Consider the following 21,894-nt stretch of genomic DNA (forward strand, 5'->3'; position numbering starts at 1 on the left):
AGACTTAGGTTGAGTCCCTGACCTTCAAATTGTAAGCTTTCTGATATTGTATAAATAACTTAACCTCTATGGGCTTAAGGTTTTCACAGATAAAAAGAGATCTTAATGTTATCTAGCTCACTGAATTGTTAAAAAGGTTAAACGATTAAATACATAAAGTTCTTAGGACAATACTGGAAAAAGAGTAACCTCTCAGTAATTGTTAATGACCATTCTATCACATACCATAATCACTTAATTAATCCCAAACTGTAGAGAAAACGTCATCTAATAAAAATGCCTGGGGCTTCATCTGGAAAGACTCGAAGCTTTTCCACTCACATCTGGCACCTGAAGGCTAGGCTCACCTGGGAATGTCAACCAAAGCATATGACTGGGCTTCACTGAAGTCCTACATGGGACCTCAGGGGTCCAAGAGTAAATGCTCCAGCAAACTGGCAGTAGGTTTTATGGCCTTTTATAACTGAGTCTTGGACGCATCACTTTTGCAGAACTATATATATGTCGAGATTCAAGGAGATGGAAATTTCTTCTCTTGATGGGAGGCATTTCAAAAAACTTTCAATTATATTTTAAAAGCAACTTATGCACGTTAGACTTTCAAGTGGACATGTCAAGTTAGAAACATTATGAGTCAAAAGAGATTGGAGAAGAGCTTAAGGCTATCAGGACAACTTTTGGAGTTTTCAGGTTATGGTTGGGGAAACTGAGGCTCAGGCTGTTGAAGTGATTTACCCAATGCCAGTTACATAACTAACATGAGGAGGTGATGGGATTACATACTAGCCTGAATATAGGCTTGCAAATAACTCCCTGCCTCCTGGACAATCATGAATATTAATACAAATGCATATTGTATTTATTTGAATCTCTCTAATAGAAAACTGGGGGTAGACAGCATTATAATGGGGTCCTATTTTCTGGGATTGTTAAAGAAACTGTTAAGCAGGAAAATTAATCCCCAGGCTGAATTCTCACTCCATTGTTTCTCTCTTTTTTATATTTAGTTTAAATTTTCATCAAAGTCATACATCCACATGATTTTAAAAATTCAATTTATTTAAACTAAAAACAAAACCAAAAACATTCATCCACGTGATTTTGAGTCAACTTTGAATAAGAAATTATAATAAAATATAGAAGTCACACATTTCTCTTTCTCCATCTCTTGCTCTCCAAAGAAAACCAGTTTCACATCTTTTGTTTGTTTCTTTGGATTCTATTTCCATATTTATAAGTAATATGCTTACCTGTATTGCTACTTATTATTTCTTTTTTCAGTTTCAGATATTATCCATTGAATTCCTGCTATGAAAGATGAGAATTTAGCTGTCTTTCATCTCTTTTGAATACTTTCAGAATCATTAGTTATTTATTTCATCAATTTTATCTTCCTGGCAGCCTCTCTCCCTGGGCACTTGGACCTGCTCTACTCTGAATGTATTGATTCTATATCTGGTGACCTGCTGCCATCCTGGATCTCCATTTACATCATCCTGGGGCTCTCTTTGAGAACCCATGGATGAATGCCCTGCTTTTTGGATTCAAGGTCTTTCTTGTTATATTCCTTTATTCTGGCAGAGCATCTCCTGGTAGCTTCCTGAAAATGTCTGACTTCATGTACTAATCTCACATTTGATTAGTAGTTTGGTTGCTCATTTCATATTGGAAGTGTTTTTCTCTCTGAATTTTGAAGGCATTGCTCCACTCGCTTTCTGCTGAGTACTCAATGGGCCCTGTCAATCTGGAAACTCATGAACTTGAATTCTAGGACATTTTTTTCCTTGACTTATTTCTTTGATGATTTCCCACCCTTTGTTTTCCTGCTCCCTATTCTGGAATTTTTATTTTTCAAATGTACAGTTCCCTGATTCTCTAATTTTCTTATATTTTTCTCCATTGCTTTTTTCTCTGCCACTTTATTCTTATCTCTAGACATTTCTTTGTATGTTGTCTTTGTATGTTGATTCTCTAAAGTTTTTTTCTCATTCTTTCTTTTTCTTTTTTTTTTTTTTGCGGTACACGGACCTCTCACTGTTGGGGCCTCTCACTGTTGTGGCCTCTCCCGTTGCGGAGCACAGGCTCCGGACACGCAGGCTCAGTGGCCATGGTTCACAGGCCCAGCCACTCTGCGGCATGTGGGATCTTCCCGGACCGGGGCACGAACCCGTGTCCCCTGCATCGGCAGGCGGACTCTCAACCACTGTGCCACCAGGGAAGCCCTCTCATTTCTTCTTTTTTCTTCTTTAAAAAGTAGCATCCTGTTCTTGTTTCATGGTTTCTCTCTTGTACTGGCCAGATTTCCCTGGGAAGAATCCTCTACAATCCTGAAACATTGAATGTGTCCCCCTCTAAATTCATATATTGAAGTCCCAACCTCCAGTGTGATAGTATTAGGGGGCAGGACCTTTAGGGAGGTGATTAGGTCATGAGGGTAGATCCCTTATGAATGAGGTTAGTACTCTTTTAAAAGAGACCCCAGAGAGCTCTCTTGCCCCTTCTGCCGAGTGAAGACACTGTGAGGAGCCCATGAATGAACCAGATGCTGAATCTGCTGATGCATTGATCTTGGACCTCCCAGGCTCCAGAACTGTGAGAAATAAATGTTTATTGTTTAAACCACCCAGTCTGTGGTAGTTTGTTATAGCAGCCTGAACAGATTAAGAAACACGGTATCTGTGTCTTCAGGTTTTTTCTCTGAGATTGTGCCAATTTCCCTGGGAAGAATCCTCCACAATCCTGCTCAGAAGGTATACGTTTGCCTGTCATTATCCTCAAGGTTGAGATGGGGAAGAAAGCTGGGTTTTAACTTTATATATAAAATTTTACTTGACTCCCCTGGGTTCAGTATGATACCCTTGCTCTCAACTGGCATTGTGTCCCCTGTGCCTCTAACCAGACACTCTTTGTATTAGCCTCCTCAGACAGTAACACTCTAGGTTTCTGCTGGGATAGTAGAGGGATAGTCATCACTCTACTATCCCAGCAGAGATAAGCAGATCACCGAGGTAATCTGCGGAGCTTGCCTACAGGGGATCAGATAGAGATGGAGAAGGGAGGCAGGGCCTACAGCAACCAGTGCTCAGATCTCGGTGGACCACATTCTTGCTTGCAGCAGAGGCTGGGCAGGGATCCCAGCCAGCAGCTTTGCTCATCTGCAGAGCCAAGCATGTGACCCCACGTGGCCAGGGAGCTCAGCTGCCAGTTCTGCCTGATTTGGGTCCCCAGCCAATTAGCCATAACAGCCGTGAGCTCATTCTATTACCACCCAGGCAAGGAAGCAAATTCACACCCCTGCCCAAATGCTGAATGCAGCCTCCAGTCCCCCTGATCAGGAAGCATGGCCAGAGATCCTGGGAAGCCACAGAGCCCATTCTACAGTCACGCTAGGGCAGGGAGCCAATCCAGCAGCTCTGCCCAACTGTTAAGCATAGCCTCTGGGCCCATATAACCAGGGAGCCTGAACAGTGACCCTGGGCAGCCTTGGAATTCAACTTAGGGCAGAGTCTAGCCTACAGCTCTGCCCAGCCTATGGCCTTACCCAATTGCTGAACACAGCCTGTGGCCTTACCCAGAGGGAATCTAACCAGTGACACCACCCAATCATGGAGCATAGCATGTAGCTCCACCCAAACAAGGAGCACTGCCTCTAGTCTCATCCAAATGTGGGATACATCTGTAGGCCCCTCCTGACCAGAGAGCTGACCAGCAACCTTGCCCAACAGCAGAGCACATCCTGTGGCTTACCTGATTGTGAAGCCCAGGCCTGTGGCCCTGCTTAACTTTGGGGCACAGCTTATAGACTTACCTGACTGCAGAGCACAGCCTGAGGCTTCCTCAGACCACAAAGCTCTGCCTGTAACCCCACCTGAACACAGAGTCCAGCCAGTGACACCATCTGGTTGAGGACCCCAGCTTGAGACCCCACCTGACCAGGAGGAATTGTAGAGCCTAGTCTGTAGCCATTCCCAATTGTGGAGTACAACCCGTGACACCTCCCTGCCAGGGAACACAGCGTGAGAACTCGTACAATCAGAAGTAATTGCAGAGCCCTCCCAGTGGCCTCACTTTACCACAGAGCACAGCCATCAGCCCTGCTTGAATGCAGAGCCTAGCCAGCAGGTCCATCCAACCATGGAGTCTAGCCTGATGCAATCCCTCCATCCCGCCAACCACAGAACATGTCACACTCAGTCGTTAAAAGTTAAAAGCTTTTCCTCTAAGATCAGGAACAATAAAAGGGTGCCCACCTTCACCACTTCTATTCAACATAGTACTGGAAGTCTTAGCCAGAGCCACCTGACGAGAGCAAGAAATAAAAGGGATCCAAGTTGGAAAGAAGTAAAATTTTCTCTGTCTGCAGATGACATGATCTATAGCAAACCCTAAAGATGCCACCAAAAAACTGTTAAAACTAATAAATGATTTGAGCAAAGCTGCAGGATACAAAACCAATATACAAAAATTGGTTGTGTTTCTATACATTAAGAATGAATTATCTGAAAAAGAAATATAGAAAAATAATTCCATTTACAATAGTATCAAAAGCAACAGAATACTTAAGAATAAATTTAACAAAGGTTGTGAAAGACCTGTACACTGAAAACTACAAGACTTTGATAAAAGAAGTTGAAGAAGATACAAACAAATGGAAAGGTATCTTTTGTTCATGATCAGAAGAATAAATATCATAACAGTGTTCATACTACCCAAAGCCATAGAGTCAATGCAGTCTCTGTCAAGATTCCAATGACTCGGGAGATGGGGATTGACATATATACACTACTATGTATAAAATAGATAACTAATGAGAACCTACTGCATAGCACAGGGAACTCAACTCAATGCTTTGTGGTGACCTAAATGGGAAGGAAATCTAAAAAAGATTGGTTATATGTATAAGTATAACTGATTCACTTTGCTGCACAGCAGAAACTAATGCAACATTGTAAACTGTATTCCAATAAAAATTAATTTAAAGAAGATTCCAGGGCTTCCCTGGTGGCGCAGTGGTTGAGAGTCCGCCTGCCGATGCAGCGGACATGGGTTCGTGTCCCAGTCCGGGAAGATCCCACATGCCGCAGAGTGGCTGGGCCCGTGAGCCACGGCCTCTGAGCCTGCGCGTCAGGAGCCTGTGCTCCTCAACGGGAGAGACCACAACAGTGATAGGCCCGCGTACCTCAAAAAAAAAAAAAAAAAAAGTTTGGCTTTCGGCATTCTAGGCTCATGATAGGATTCACTTCTTGGCCCTCTTGTGGTTGTATGGGGTCATGTCACTGTTGTAGGCAGTGAGTTATGAACTATGCATTACTTCCAAGGTCAGGGCCTATAACGGCCAGTGCAAGGCCCTCCAGAACTCTCTTTCCATCTGCCATGGTGATCAGCAACACTTGAGTGGCTATTCAATCAGTTTGGGTTTCAGAGTGAGAAGATTTGGAGAAGTGTCACTAGCAAACCTGCAATGGATATGCAGCATGAGTGAAAATTAAACCTTTGTTCCTATAAGCCACCAAGATTCATTTCTCAGTTACTGCATCATAACCTAGCTTATCCTAATATGTTGGATATTAGGGGACACTAACCTATACAGCTCTGTATTTCTGGTGCTCAATAGAGGACCCTAATACCTAGTATATGCTTAATCGAGATTCAATTTATTTGGCAAACATTTCTTGAATGTTTTTGAAAGGATATGAAGTTCATTTAAACATGTTTGCTTTCCTTTTCCTAAAAAAGCTGTAAGCATTTAAAGGACAGGAACCCTCTTAGACAGTTCTTCTCCCATCACCTCCCCAGCACCTTAGTCCTTAGTCCACAAGAAACTCAAAATGGCCTGGGTAGTTTTGGATGGGGTGAAGTTAAAGAAGGACATTCTAGGAGGGATGAAAATATGACCTGACATGGAGAGATCAGTGTATGGTTCCTGGGAAAGAAGACAGTGAAATGAAGTATTGAGGGAAAGAGCAACTTCTAGAAAAGTTTAGGCAACAGTAAAGATAAGAAACCAGGGAAGACATCCCGGGAGGAACAAGGAGAGCTGGAACAGGGATAAGCTTGGAAACACTCTCTGATAAAATGTTGGGAACCTTCCTTATCATCTTTCACTAGAGCTCAAACAGAGTTACATGGTATACACTCCAGACACAGAGGAGAGATCTGTCCTTGAGCTTGGATTCTAAGTAATCACTTAGACTTGAGACCCAAAGTTTTGATAATTTCAACCTTGATTTGGAAAAGCACAGTGAGCAGAGAGGTCTCTGAATCACTGACAATCCTTGTCCCTTTTACTGAATATTGACTATGTTCACAAGAAGGAGAACCAGGGGAGCTTCAGGGAGGAAAGAAGTCAAGTCAGATGCTTCAAGAAATCAAGGAAGGTGAACTTTCACAGTAAATAACATTGAGGGCTTCCTGTATACCAGGTACTGCTCTGTGTGCTTTACAGACATTACCTCTTAATCTTCACAACAAACCTCCTGAGGTCAGTAATATTGTCTCCTTATCAGAGATGACAAAACTGAGGTTCAGATACACTAATTGGCTTGTTCAGCATCACATGGCTAGTAAGTGGCAAAGTGAGAATTTGAACCCAAACTTGTCTGTCTCCAAAGCTCATGTTATTTTCATTACCCCACACAGCCTCTGGTGATAGATCGTCAAACATCATTGCAAGTAACTTGAGCCACGCCCATCCCCCAACCCCAGCCTATCTATTGCCATTGCTAATTATATTTAGTACCAGGAGTCAGAGAGTTGGAATGTAATAGAAAGTGAGAAAATTTCTAAGCCTTATTTGGACCAGTTAATTTCATTTTCTTTCATCACTCCCCTCCAATATCCCCCACCCCTAAAAACTAAAGAAGTGAAATGTAGATGATTTACTTTCCTTCGACGCAGTGATAGAAGCGGGAAAAACCAGGGGCTGGCGGCAGAAATCTGAGAAAGGAGTGGAAGCGTCCTGGGCAAGATGTGATAAATCCACTGGAAACATAAGAAAGTTCATTTTCTAGGCTAGGCCCACTCCAACTAGGGAGGCTTATGGTTTATGCTGGGCCAAAGCAAGAGTCAACGGCCAGGGAGGGAACAGATGCAGAGCTTTCTGAATCTCAGACACCACCTTATCTTACACTAGGCCAGAGATGGCAACAGGAGATGGCAACACTTAAGGCTCAGGAAGAGGTAAATCGTGTTGAGTAAAGGCCACAGCACTGCAGGAGCATATTTAAAGAGGTCAAGCATGTTCAATTGGCCTCAGGTCCAGGTTTCTGACTACACCTTCAGTATGGGGACTTTGGGCTCCTGAACATTTCATAGCAAAGTCCACTCATCAGTGTGAACCCCTTCCTGCTGAATGTCTCCTACTTTTCCACACCCTCAGATAATCTTCTCAATGGACCATTTATAGACTCATTTTTTTTGGCTGTGCCGCATGGTCTGTGGGATCTTAGTTCCCTGACCAGGGATTGAACCCAGTCCCTCAGCACTGAAAGCATGGAGTCCTAACCACTGGACAGCCAGGGAATTTCCTAGACTCCTTCTTTCTAATTCCATAATTTTATCTGGAAAGCACACATTCTCACAAAGATTACCTCTAATCTTTATTCATTTCTCTCTCTTTTTTTCACTTTGCTTCCATAATTTTCTTTGCTCCTTTTCTTTTCTTACTGACAAGCATTCACCTCACTCATCAAGTACATATGGCTTCATGTTTGCCAAAAAAGAAAAGCTCAGATTTGCAGATATCAGTAAGGGAGGCAGTTCTATTATTTTCTGTCCTTTCACAATAGTTTATCTCTATTAGCTAATAAATCAGATGCTTTTTAGCCAGTCAGATTATTTTCTTGGAGAGCTTTGAATGAGAGCCATGGCAAAATAGTTGGTTATCGGTAGAAATGAGGAAGTGGAGATGCTGAAGCTTAAGAATGCTGGACACCCCAGAGATGGAGATGAATATAGCTCAGGTGTGGGGGAGTCTCTTTTTAGCCTGTGGAGAAATCAGGCATTTTGTCTTACAGTACCTTACTCCAGATGGGGAAGGGTTTGTTATAAGAGTCTCCTCTATTGCTGAAAACCAGTGTTGATTCTGTTGAATAATGCGCATAATGGATTCAGGTCATCCCTTCATTAGGCCACCTTATTCTGCTAATCAGCGATCACAAGAACAAACATTCAGGTATGATGGAGTTCTTTACCGGAGGAGAAGTAGATCTCAAAACAGTGGTTCAGTGTTAGGGGAAACTCTGTGCCACTAAGGGTTCTTTGGATGTACAAAGGAAGTCCTTTCTAGACTAAAGCTTCTGTAAGAATGGTGCCCCCATGAGTTTCCCCTCTTCTCTCTCTCCAGTCCTTCAAGACTCTCAGCTGGGTACCCTACCTGTCTAACTAGAAACAACTTCGTTCCTCAAGAATGGAGGAATTTGTGCCCTTAGGTCTTGTAAACTCAAATGGCACCTCGGGTTTCTTTTCTACAGCGCTTTCTGGAATGGGAGGAAATGAGTTCCAGGGCTGATTTCCTCACTACTAATCCTTAGAAGTAAGCCCCTTGTCAATAGAGCATTTTCTCCTTTCTTTTAGTCCTCTTTTCCCAAGGGTTGAGTTAATTATTATGGCAAATTTGTCATCATTGGTCTTATACAAAGCCTTTCTCTTGTTTTATTTTACTGATTTATTGACTTTTACCCCCATAATCAACTCCCACCCATGTTCTGCATAGGCATCTCTTCCTATGCTTTATTATGTATATTTTAGTGTGTATATCTCTTTATTTTACACGGGTGGTTTTCTGTCATATATCTCATTCTTATTTTTTTTAATTGCTTGTTTTTTAAAAAACCAGCTCTAGTTTTTAAAGAAGTCAACTTTACTGAGGTATCATTTACATAAAATAAAACGCGCCCCCCTCATTTTAAGTGTAAAGTTTGATGAGTTTTGACACCTGTGTTTAGAACATTTTCATCATCCTAAAAGTTCTCTCATAAGGGTTTATTAGTCACCAAAAGGGAAGAGGCAAAATGTGGAGGGGAGGGCAAAATGTGTAATGTGGGTCAACTGTATGGTGATGATGGAAACAAAACTTTTGGTGGTAAGCACGGTGTAGTGTATACAGAAGTTAAAATACACGTAAAACTTATGTAATGTTATAAACCAATGTTACCTCACAAAAAAGATTTGGGGAACCAGACCCAGAAAGACAAATGCTGCATGATATCACTTATATGTGGAATCTGAAAAAAATTTTTTTATTTTTTAAAGTCCAACTCATAGAAACAGGGAATAGAATGGTGGTTGCCAAGGGCTGGGGGCGGGGTGGTGGGTCAAATAAAGAGAAGTTGGTAAAAGGGACACATTTCAGTTATAAGATAAATAAGGCCTGAAGAGCTAATGTGTAACATGGTGGCTATAGTTGATAATGCTGCATTGTATAATTGAAATTTGTTAAGAGAGTAGAACTTAAATGTTTGTACCAAAAAAAAAAAATGGTAAAGATGTGAGGTGTTGAGATGTGAGGTGATGGGTGAATGTGTTAATTAACTGGATTGTAGGAATTCTTTCATAAGGTATATGTATATCAAATCATCACTGTGTACACTTTGAATAAAAATTGACAGTTTTATTTGTCGATTATACCTCAATAAAACTGAAAAAGATAAGCTCTCTCATGACCCATCCTACTCAATGTCCATCTCCTCTCACCAGCTCCAGGCAACCACTGATACATTTTTTTATAACTGTAGATTAGATTTGTCTTTTCTAGAGTTTTACACAAATGGACTTATTCAGTATACAGCAAGTCCCCTACATATGAACGAGTTCCGTTCTGAGAGTGTGTTTGTAAGTCCAGTTTGTTCGTAAGTCCAACAAAGTTAGCCTAGGTACCCAACTCACACAATTGGCTATTGTAATAGGTTTATAATACTTTTCACACAAATAGTACATAAAAAAACAACCACAAAAATACAGAAATCATTTTAAATCTTACAGTCCAGTACCTTGAAAAGTACAGTAGTAGAGTACAACAGCTGGCACACAGCATCTGGCATCGAGTGATAAGGCAAGAAAAGTTACTGACTGGAGGAAGGAGAGGAGGTGGGAGGTGGTAGAGCTGAAGAATCGTCAGCAATAAGAGACGGAGGGCAAGTTGCAATTTCACTCACGTCTGACACTGATGGTACAGGTTCTGGTTCCTTGCTGGATTCAATTCTATCTACGTTCTTGAAAAAATGATCCAGCGATATCTGGGTAGTAGCTCTTTTTTTTCTCGTCATAGATGACATAGTAACACTGGATTGCATTCTGAACAGCAGCTGCAACCTTTGTGTACCGTTCTATGTTTGGGTTCTGTGCCTCAAAAACTAACAATCCCTCCTCAAATAAAGAAAATCCCCTTGTCATTTCCTGCATGGTGAATCTCTTCGGTTCTTCAGTTACTTCTTCTTCTCTTGTCTCTCTTTGTCCTTTCTCTGAGCCTCCGATTCCATCAGGTCTTCATTAGTAAGCCCATCGTGTGGCAGAGCAAGGAATTCAACAAAGTTGTCCTCTTGCAGATCTAGCTCCAGCTTCTCGCCGAGGGTCACTAAGTTGCTGAAGACCTCTTTGAACTCCTCATCCACCTTCTCAAATCCATGAAAATCTTGAATGTGGACAACTGTTCTTCCAAACCCCATTCATAGTGACGACCATAACCTCATGCCTAACAAAGTCAATGTGTTTTTTTGTTTGTTTGTTTGTTTTGCGGTACGCGGGCCTCTCACTGTTGTGGCCTCTCCCGTTGTGGAGCACAGGCTCTGGACGCGCAGGCTCGGCAGCCATGGCTCACAGGCCCAGCCGCTGTGCGGCACGTGGGATCTTCCCAGACCGGGGCACAAACCCGTGTCCCCGGCATCGGCAGGCGGACTCTCAACCACTGCGCCACCAGGGAAGCCCAAAGTCAATGTTTTTTATGGCCTTGTAGATGTTATAGTCCTTCCAAAATTGTCGCAAGGTTTTTCCTGATTCGTCACTCACCTTTACTGCCTGACAAAAAGTGTGATGTAAATAATATTTCTTGAAAGTCGCTATAACTCCCTGGTCCATAATTTGGATGAGTGATGTAGTATATAGTGGCAGATGCACTACTTTGATGTTGGGATGAAAGTTGTCCATGAATGGGGGGTGGCCCAGAGAACTGTCGAGCAGCAAAAGAACGTTTTGAATTGGATGTCCATCTCCAAGAAATATTTCTCTACCTCCGGGATAAAGTGGTGGAAAAATCAGTCCTGGAGAACGGTCTGTGTAACCCAGGCTGTGCGGTTACTCTTCCACACAATGGGAAGAGAGCCCTTGGCTATGCTTTTAAGGACTCTTGAGTTCTCTGAATGATAAACTAAGAGAGGATTCAGCGTCATACTGCTGGGAGCATTGTCACCAAGCAACACAGTAGCCTATCCTTTGCTGCTTGGTAACCTGGCGTCAACTTTTCCTCCTTACTGATGTAACTTTGGTCTGGCATCCTCCTCTAGTACAGTCCTATCTCATCCACATTAAAAACCTGCTCAGGTAAATAAGTACCTTCATCAATAATTTCTTGGAGTGTTTCAGGAAATTCCTGGGCAGCTACCATATCTGCACTCACTGCCTCGCCACTTATTTTACATTGTGAGAGTTGGTTCTGGCCTTGAACCTATGAAACCAGCCATGGTTGGCTTTAAGAGATGTGCCCTCTGATTCTTCACCGTGTCTCTTCTTCAAGTCTTCATAAGGGCTTTTAGTTTTCTCTTGAATCAGCATTAAGCTGAGCGGGACTCGACACTGATGCTGATCCTGTATCCACACACTGAGAAGTTTCTCCATCTCCTCCATCACTTTTCCATGCTTCTTCGATATTATTGTCAACGTCATCGCACAGCAGACTTCACGTGTTCCGTGATCTTGTCCTGTTCTTTAGAATTGTGCTGAGGGTTTAATGACTCATGTTATAAGAATAAGCAGTGTCTACCATCTTTTTACCTTGCTCCACTTTCTCAGTTATTTTCACTTTTGTTTCCATCGTTATCACTTGGCACTTCTTAGCAGTACCTGCTACATCACCACTGCTCTTAAGCTTGCTTCCGGACATACTGGGCTTGAAATAAAGATACTGTACTCTATACAGTACTGTACAGTAAAGTACACTAAAGCACAACCACTTGTAGAGGATGCACTCATGTGACAACATACGCCAGACACATGAACTAACTTACGTGATTGGACATGCCAACGCACGTTCGCATCTTTGAATGCTTGCAACTTGAAGGTTCGTATGTAGGGGACTTACTGTATTCCCTTTTCATCTGGCTTCTTTTACTCAGTCAAATGCTTTTTAGATTCCTCCAGATCGTGTGTAGCAGCAGTTAGTTCTTCTTTATTACTGAGTAGTATTCTATTGTATGGCTAGAGCGTCATTTATTGTTTACTACTTGATGAATATTTAAGTTGTTTCTACTTATGATGGATAAACCTGCTGTGAAAATTCATGTGTCTGGGACACATGACTTGATTTATCTGGAATAAATACCTAGGAATGAATTGCTGGGTTTATGATAAGTGTATGTTTAACTTTATAAGAAATTGTCAAACTGTGTTCCAAGTGGTGATGCCATTACAGTCAGCACTAGTTTTAAACATCCATCCATACTTATTTGTATACACCCAATTCTCTAACTTACGACTGCTACATAACACTCTATGGAGTGTGTCCATCACGTTTTACCTTTCAACTCTCCCAGTGATGGAGTCCAGATTATCTACAAATCCCTGTCACCATGAACCTTTCTTTAACAGAAGTCCTGTGCATATTCTCTTATGGACATGTGTGTAGCCTTCTTTGGGACATGTACCCAGGAGTAGAATTTTTAGGTCAGAACAAATGCTTACACTTAATTGGACTGAAGGTCATTAGATTCCTACCCAGAATGGCTGCCTCTATCTCAGAGGAAGATCTAGGTTTTGTGGGGCCTTATACCTTTACAATTTGGGGATTCTTTTTAAGAAGAACACAAAATTAAAAATTCAAAGTTAGGTCCAAAAGTTAATATTTATTTAGAAGAAGCTAAGAAATTACAATAGATTATTGGGATCTCTTAAGATAATTTACCTGAAATGCTTACTTACCGATGTTTCCTGATTGCAACCTGGTTTTCCTTCCTTACCTAGAATATTTTAGAATTCCCATCGCTCACATGGGTCCAAGCAAGTGAAGGGCCCTAAACCTTCACAGTTGTTTTGTCTCTGATCTACATCCCACCAGCAGCATGTGAGTATTCCTCTATCCCATGTCCCTGACATTATTTGGCATTATTCATCTTTCTAATGTTTGCCAGTCGACATCTAGCTGGCTGCCTGATTTTGCATGGCCCATGAGCTACGACTGGTTTTTACATTTGTAAATAGTTGAATAAAAATCAAAAGAATAATAATTTTTGACATGAAAATTATGTGAAATTCAAATTTCAGTGTCTATAAATAAAGTCTGATTGGAACAGAGCCACACCCATTTATTTACGTACCGTGTATAGTTGCTTTTGTGCTATAAATGGAGAGTTGAGTAGTTGTGACAGACTGTGTGCCCTATAAACTCTAAAATATTTACTACCTGGGCCTTGACAGAAAATGTCTGAAGACCCCTAGTCTAGAGCATTAATTTTTCTTGGAGACGACAATCCTATTCTATATCGGAAGGAATAGTTTCTGATATAGTTTGTTAGTTTGTCTTTGTTTCTACCCATTTTGAAATGATAGACCCTGCCATCATTGTGCTAAAAAGCATTTGGCTCTTTTCTGATCTAACTTCTGACCTTATGGATTAGGACGCCATTTCTATGTAACACTCCACTCCAAAACTTTGGCTTAAAACAGCAATCCTTTATTATTGCTCGTATGTCAGCAGCTAGCTGGAGTTTGGCTGGATTACTCTGCTTGAGGCTGGAGTGACAGGGGCAGCTCTATTTCTCTATTTCTCTGTAGATCTGTGGGTCATCTGGAATGCCTCTGCTCTCTGCTCCATGTATCTCTCACTGTCTTTGCACCATCAGTGCATATTCTTCTCATGGTGATGGCAGAGGCACGAAAGGGCAAGTGAAAACATTCATCACCTCTTAAAGCCTGGGCTCAGAACTGGCACACTGTCACTTCTGCCCATACTTCATTGACTAAAGCAAGTCACACAGCCAGGATAAAAATGAAGGGACAGGGAGTACCTTCCTTTTAGGATGAGACCTTGACAAAAGTGTGGATTCAAGTAGGGGTGAAGGATTGGGGTCAATAATGCAATCTGCAATACATTATAAGAAATACCACAATAGTGGTAAATGGCTTTTCTTTGCTACCTACAAGGATGCTACTTGTTCTTATTAAGCTTGTGCTGTTAAAAGTAAGGTCTGTGATCTTCCTGCTTATCCCACTTCACAAATGTTGACATTTTAGTTTCCAGTGGTGACGGCCATGGAGCTATCAAGGTATTTCCTTCTGCTTCTGCCCTTCTTTCAGTGTCCTTAAAATGAACCATTAACATATGGGACATCCTAAGATGTCCTATTGCTGGAAAGACCCCAAGGAACATAGAAGTACCATTTCTCTCTCTCTCTCTTCTCATTACCAGAAATGAATTAATAGTAAAAACAAACATATATAAATAGCTCATACAACTCAACATCAAAAAACAAACAACCAAATTGAAAAATGGGCAGAAAAACTGAAAAGACATTTTTTTCCAAAGAGGTAATGAAGATGGCCAAGAGGCACATGAAAAGATGCTCAACATTGCTAATCATCAGGGAAATGCAAATCAAAACCACAATATCACCTCACAATTGTCAGAATGGCTACATTAAAAAGAACACAAACAACAAATGTTAGCAAGGATGTGGAGAAAAGAGAACCCTCGTACACTGTTGGTGGGAATGTAAATTGCCTTACAGCCTGCTACCCTGGGACCTGGTTCCACCAACCAGTGGGTTGGCGACAGCCCCAGGTGTCCCTGGCCCCCCAAACAAGCTGTACTCGGGCCCATCTCCACCCACCAGCAGGCTAGCACCAGCCATGGGCCCCAAGGGCCAGGCAGCCAGCCACACTAGGACTTGTTCCCACTCACTAGTGGGCGAGCACCAGCTTCAGACACTCCAGCTGTGCTGGGACCAAGCCCCACATACCAGTGGGCCAGCAACAACCCTGGTCACCCCAAGCCACAGAGCCAGTCAAACCAGGAGTTGACCCCACGCATCAGTGGGCTGGCAGCCTCCACATGAGACAAAGCATGACAGCCAACCAGGCCAGGGGCCTACCATCATGCCCACAGTAGTCAGCCCTCCTGCAGCAGAATGGCCAATGCAGCCCACATAGAAGGCACCCCTAGAGCATATACCACTGTTAACCAGAGGAAAATGTGCTGCTGAGTCCCATAGGATATCTCTTACACAGGGCCACTTCTCCAAATTCAGGAAATGTAACTGACCTACCTAATACATAGAAATAAAAACAGAGAATTAAGCAAAATGAGGAGACAGAGAACTATTTTCCAAAAGAAAAAACAAGACAAAAACCTCAGAATAAGAACTTTATGGAGATAAGCAGTCTACCTGATAGAGTTCAAGGTAATGATCATAAAGATGCTCAATGAACTCAGGATAAAAATGGATGAAAACAGTGAGAAGTCTAGGGGTGCTGAGCAGAGGCCAGTGAGTCCTGTGGCTGAAGCTGGCCCAATAGTGGGCAGGTAAGCCCCCAGCACTAATAGGTTAGGAGGGAGACTCAAAAATGGTGATGCTAGAACCAGTGTCTCTGTGGTAAAATGACTTCCCAAAATGGCTGCCACCACCATCTGTGTCCCCAGGGGGAGTCCAAGTTGCCTCCTGCCCCTCTGGGAGGTTCTCCAAGTGGGTCTGACCCAGGCTCCTTTCAAATTCTTTCCTCTGTGCCAGGACTTGGAGTCTGTGAGATTTTGTCTGTGCCCTTCAAAAGCATAGTATTTGTTTCTTACAGCTATCCAGTTCTCCCATATGCAAGCCCCATTGGCTTTCAAAACTAGATATTCTAGGGGCTCATCTTGCCAGTGCAGGAACCCCAGGCTGAGGAGCCTGATATAAGGCTTGGACCCTTCACTCCTTGGGAATACCTCTGCAATTGTGATTATACTCCCATTTTTGTGGGTCATCTACCTGGGATCAGGCATCTTGACTATACTGTATCCCTGCCCTTCCACTCATCTTGCTGTGGTTCCCTTTTTAAATCTTTAGTTGTGGAAAATCTTTTCTACTAGTCTCCAGGTCTGTCTCATAGATGGTTATTCTGTAAACAGTTGTGATTCTGATGTGCCCACTGGAAGAGGTGAGCTCAGGGTCTTCCTACTCTCCCATCTTGGGCACACCTTCTCTATCAGTAATTACATTAAATGTGAATGGCTTAAATTCTCAAACACACACACACAGACTGGCTGAGTGGCTTGAAAAAACAAGATCCAACTAAATGCTGTCTATAAGAGGCTCACTTTAGCTTTAAGAACACACATAGGCTGAAAGTGAAAGGACGGAAAAAGATATTTTATGCAAGTGGTAACCAGAGAGAGTAGAGCTGGCTCTATTTATATCAGAAAAATTAGACTTTTAGTAAAAATTAGTCAAACGAAAGAAAGGTAGTCACTACATAATGATAAGGGATCAATTAAAGGGATATAACAATTATAAATATATACACCTAAAATTGTATTACACAAATATATAAAACAAATACTATCACGACTGAAGGAGAAATATACAGCAATACAATAATAGTAGAGATCTTAAATACCTCACTTTTAAAAATAGATGGATCATGCAGATGGAAAATCAATAAGAAAACTGGATTTTAATAATATGATAGACCAGATGGAACTAACAGACATTAACAGAACATTCCACTCAACAGCAACAAAATAAATATTCTTTTAAAGTACATGTGGAAATTTCCCATGACAGATCAATCATATGTTGGGCCACAAAACAAGGCTCAACAAATTCAAGAAGATAGAAATTATATCATGTAGCTTTCCTGACAACAATGGAATAAAACTAGAAATAAGTAACAGGAAAAAAAACTATAAAATCCACAAATATGTGGAAATTAAATACACATTCCAGAAGAACCAATGGATCAAAGAAGAAACCAAAAGGGAAATTGAAAAGTACCTGAGACAACCAAAAATGAAAGCTAAACATACTCAAAGTCTTGGGATGCAGCAAAAGCAGTTCTAAGATGGAAGTTTTTAGTGCCAACTATTTATATTAAGAAAAAAGACAGATCTCAAATCAATAACCTACTTTATGGCTCATGGAACTGGGAAAAGAACAAACTAAGCCCCAAGTTATCAGAAAGAAGGAAATAATAAAGATTACAGCAGAAATAAAAAGAGACTAGCAAGACAATAGGAAACGTCAACAAAACTGAGTTGATTTTTTAAAAACATAAACAAAATAACAAAGCTTTAGCTAAACTTAACCAAGGGGGGAAAAAAAGACATATTACACCATACACAAAATCAACTCAAAACTGATTAATGACTTAAATGTAAGACCTGAAACCATAAAACTCTTAGAAGAAAACATAGTAGAAAGCTATGTGAAATTAGTCCTGCAATGTTTTTTTTTAATTTGACTCTAAAAGTACAGGCAACTAATGCAAAATTAAACATGTGACTACATCAAACTAAGGAAACAATCAACCAAGTTAAAAGGCAATCTCCAGAAATATTTGAAAACCATACAACTGATAAGTAGTTAATATCCAAAATATATAAAAAACTCATACAACTCAATATCAAAAAACAAACAAGACAATCAAAAAAATGGGCAGAAGACCTAAATAGACATTTTTCCAAAAAAAGTCATACAGATGACCAAAAGGCACATGAAAAGATGCTCAACATCACTAATTATCAGAGAAAGGCAAATCAAAAGAAAAATGGTACAGCTGGACCTATTTGCAGGGCAAGAATAGAGATGCAGATGTAAAGAATAGACGTGTGGACATGGTGGGGAAGGGGTGTGGGATGAATTGGGAGATTGGGATGACATATATACACTACCATGTGTAAAATAGATAGCTAGTGGAAACCTGCGCTATATGTATAATGGAATGTTACTCATAAAAAAAGAATGAAATATTGCCATTTGCAGCAACATGGGTGGACCTAGAGATACTAAGTGAAGTAAGTCAGAAAAAGAAAGACAAATAACATATGATATCAGTTATACGTGGAATCTAAAACATGATACAAATGAACTTATTTGCAAAACAGAAACAGACTCACAGACATAGAAAACAAACTTATGGTTACCAAGGAGAAAGAGGGTAGGGGAGGGATAAATTAGGAATTTGGGATTAGCAGATACACTCTACTATGTATAAAATAGATAAAGAACAAAGCCCTACTGTATAACACAGGGAACTCTATTCAATATCCTGTAATAAACTATAATGGAAAAGAATATAAAAAAGAATATATATATGTATAACTGAATCACTTCACTATACACCAGAAACTAACACAACATTGTAAATCAACTATACCTCAAGAAAAAGAAATATTAAAGGGCAACAATATGAGGTGGTGGCTGTGTTAATTAAGTCGATTATGTATACATATATCAAATCATCATGATGTTATCTTAAACATATATACAATTTTTATTTGTAAAAATATAAATAAAGATTCCTCTTGAGGAAAAAAAGGAATGAATATATATGGCTTAGGGAAGGTAGAAGAACGGTTTGGGTGTTGCTTACAGAGAAGCATAAGTCTGGTTTGCAAGAAAAACCTTCTCAGCAAAAGGGGACATGTATAAAAAAGGGCAAGAAATATATTAATTCCCAAGAACACAAGTTGCTTGTGAGGTCCATGGTGGGCATTGAAAGGGACACTACTGAGGTGAGCAGGGGATTATCATAAAGGGAGTTTAGAATTGATTCCTGTAATCACTGTACAGCTTTTGAAGGGTTTGGGAGGAAAAACAAAAATGTCAGATTTGGGTTTTAGAAATGATCCCCTGGCAACTGTATGGAAAGATTGGAGTGAGTCAAAGGCATAAAGAGAGACAAAGAGGTCAATAGGATGCAAATGTTATAGTATGTGTGCATTAATCTGATAGGGTTGCCATAATAAAGTGCCACAGACTGGGTGGTTTAAACAGCAGAACTTAATTTTCTCACAATTCTGGAAACTAGAAGTCAAGGTGCTGGTGAGATTGATTTCTTCTGAGGTCTCTCTCCTTGATTTGTAGATGTCCATCTCCTCTGTGTCTTCTCATGGGTTTCCTTCTGTGGTGTGTCTGTTTCCTAATCTCTTCTTATAAAAATGTCAGTCATTTGGATTAGGACTCACCCTAATGATCTCATTTTAGCTTAATTACCTCTTTAAATTACCTGTTTATCCTATCTCCGAATGCAGTCCCATTCTGAGGTACTGGGGATTAGGACTTCAACATATGAATTTTAAGGGATCACAATTCAGCCCATAACAATGGTCAAGGAAAGATGATGGCTGAATTAGAATAGTAGGGGTAGGGATGGAGAATAAGTGCTATGGAGGCAGACTTGGAAGCTCTCTGTGGCTGATATGATGAGTGGGGGCAGGGAGCAGTGAGGAAGAAGAAGGTATCCAGGATGTATTTTAGGATTACGGTTTGAATATTTATGTTGAGAGCACTCTCCTCTTTCTCAGTCTCTTTTCATTCTTCACGCCTTTGTTATCTAACATGGCATCTTCTGAAGTCATAGGTAAAGAATGGATCTTCACCATAATTTAAAGAGTGAAAATGGCTTTAAGAGTTGAAAGGCATATGGATTTTATAATCTAATACTTCCATTTTGGGGCTGGACAAAGTAAGTAGTAAGGTGACTTAGTCCCATCCTATTAACATATCTGTATTTCCCCTGCATCCTTTTCACTTCTTTGGGACTGTGGACATGGAGTCATGTTTATGAAACTCTCTAAGACTCCTGGGTCTACTTGTGGGCATAATTCCTCTAGCCAAAAAATACATTAAAATACTTAGTTCAAGAACAGGTAGGCTTGTAGGTATTATCTGCAGCCATTGGTGTAGTCTGGGTTGGAATTGAAGTGTTAATTGGAATCACTGTGCCTAGGTAATCTGAGATCCAGTCTCTAAGCCACTCCCCCAGATATCCCAAGGACATCCTTTAAGGTTTGGGACATGAATGTTACCACATATTATCACAGTGGGAAAAAACTAGAGAACTGAAGTGAAAGTACTTTGAGAAATGAGTTGAAGGGTTAGAAATTGCCATTATTTGATGATTTATGTACCTTGTCTTCAGTGTACATTCTCCAGTTATTATGTCAACAGAGGCTAGAGATAATATTCAACTTTAGACCTGACTGGCATTGGCCTCTAAACCAAGACTGTCTGCTAAATGGGAACAACTTCCTCCTTAACTGCAACTGGGGATAATTTCTAGTTGTGCCTGGATATACCATTTAGTGCTGGGTTTGTTACACATTTTAACCACAAGGAGGCTCACAAAACTTTCCCTTTCACTACACCTTCCACATTAAGGAAGTAGATCCTGGGTGGGAAGAGTAAAGGGAAGCTTTTATTACTGCAGCAATCATTTTTCCACCTTAAGGAAGAATAATGTCTGAGCTCAGGCATCATGGGTTCAAAGTCCTGCTACTGAGCTAGATATTTGTACCACTTGGGGCAAGTCACTTAAACTCTCTGTGACTTGGTTTCCTCTTCTGACCAAAAGACACAATACTATTTCCTACCTCATGGAGCTATTGTTAGGGCAAAATGAACTTATATATGTAAAGTGCTTAAGACAAGGCCTTGCACACAGTAAGTTCTCAGTAAAATTTGAGGGTTTTTTTGTTGTTTAGTTAGTTAGTTTTCTTGTTTTACTGTTTTCCCCTTCCACTTGTTTGAGACTGGTAATTGTTTTTGTTTTTGTTTTTTCGTTTTTGTTTTAACATCTTTATTGGGGTATAATTGCTCCACAATGGTGTGTTAGTTTCTGCTTTATAACAAAGTGAATCAGTTATACATATACATATGTTCCCATATCTCTTCCCTCTTGCATCTCCCTCCCTCCCACCCTCCCTATCCCACCCCTCCAGGCGGTCACAAAGCACAGAGCTGATATCCCTGTGCTATGCGGCTGCTTCCCACTAGCTATCTACCTTACGTTTGGTAGTGTATATATGTCCATGCCTCTCTCTCGCTTTGTCACAGCTCACCCTTCCCCCTCCCCATATCCTCAAGTCCGTTCTCCAGTAGGTCTGTGTCTTTATTCCTGTGGGACAGGTAATTGTTGTCTCCTGGTCAGAAGGCATGCCAATCTTTTAACAGCCAAGTGTGATTAAGGGGTTGGGGTAAGGGGCAAATTCCAAGAGTGAGACAATAAGGCAGAGCCTTGGGGTAAACCTTGAGCCAAAGAGGCAAAAAAAGATTTCTGGATCACACTGGCCTGTCTCAACAATCCAGGATGGGACAATAGATAAGAACGTGTGACCACGGTGGAATTTGCACTAGCCTGGAAAACTTCCACATTCAGAGACTTACAGCATCTAGTTAGAGGCTTAGGAATTCAGGATTCAGATTCTATAAAACTGGCTTACCATGAGAACTGCTATCCCAGTCATGCCCTGGGACAACCTAGGGATGTTAAGCTATAGAGGACTGGAGAGACAAGAAAGAATGATAGCTGGAATGAGCATATATATATATATATATATATATATATATATATATATATATTTTTTTTTTTTTTTTAAGAAGATGCTGGGGGTAGGAGTTTATTAATTAATTAATTTATTTTTGCTGTGTTGGGTCTTCGTTTCTGTGCTAGGGCTTTCTCTAGTTGTGACAAGCGGGGGCCACTCTTCATCGC

The sequence above is a fragment of the Monodon monoceros genome, unplaced genomic scaffold (assembly GCF_005190385.1).
Source record: "Monodon monoceros isolate NGI ecotype Baffin Bay Population unplaced genomic scaffold, NGI_Narwhal_1 Super_Scaffold_13, whole genome shotgun sequence".
NCBI classification, from domain to species: domain Eukaryota; kingdom Metazoa; phylum Chordata; class Mammalia; order Artiodactyla; family Monodontidae; genus Monodon; species Monodon monoceros.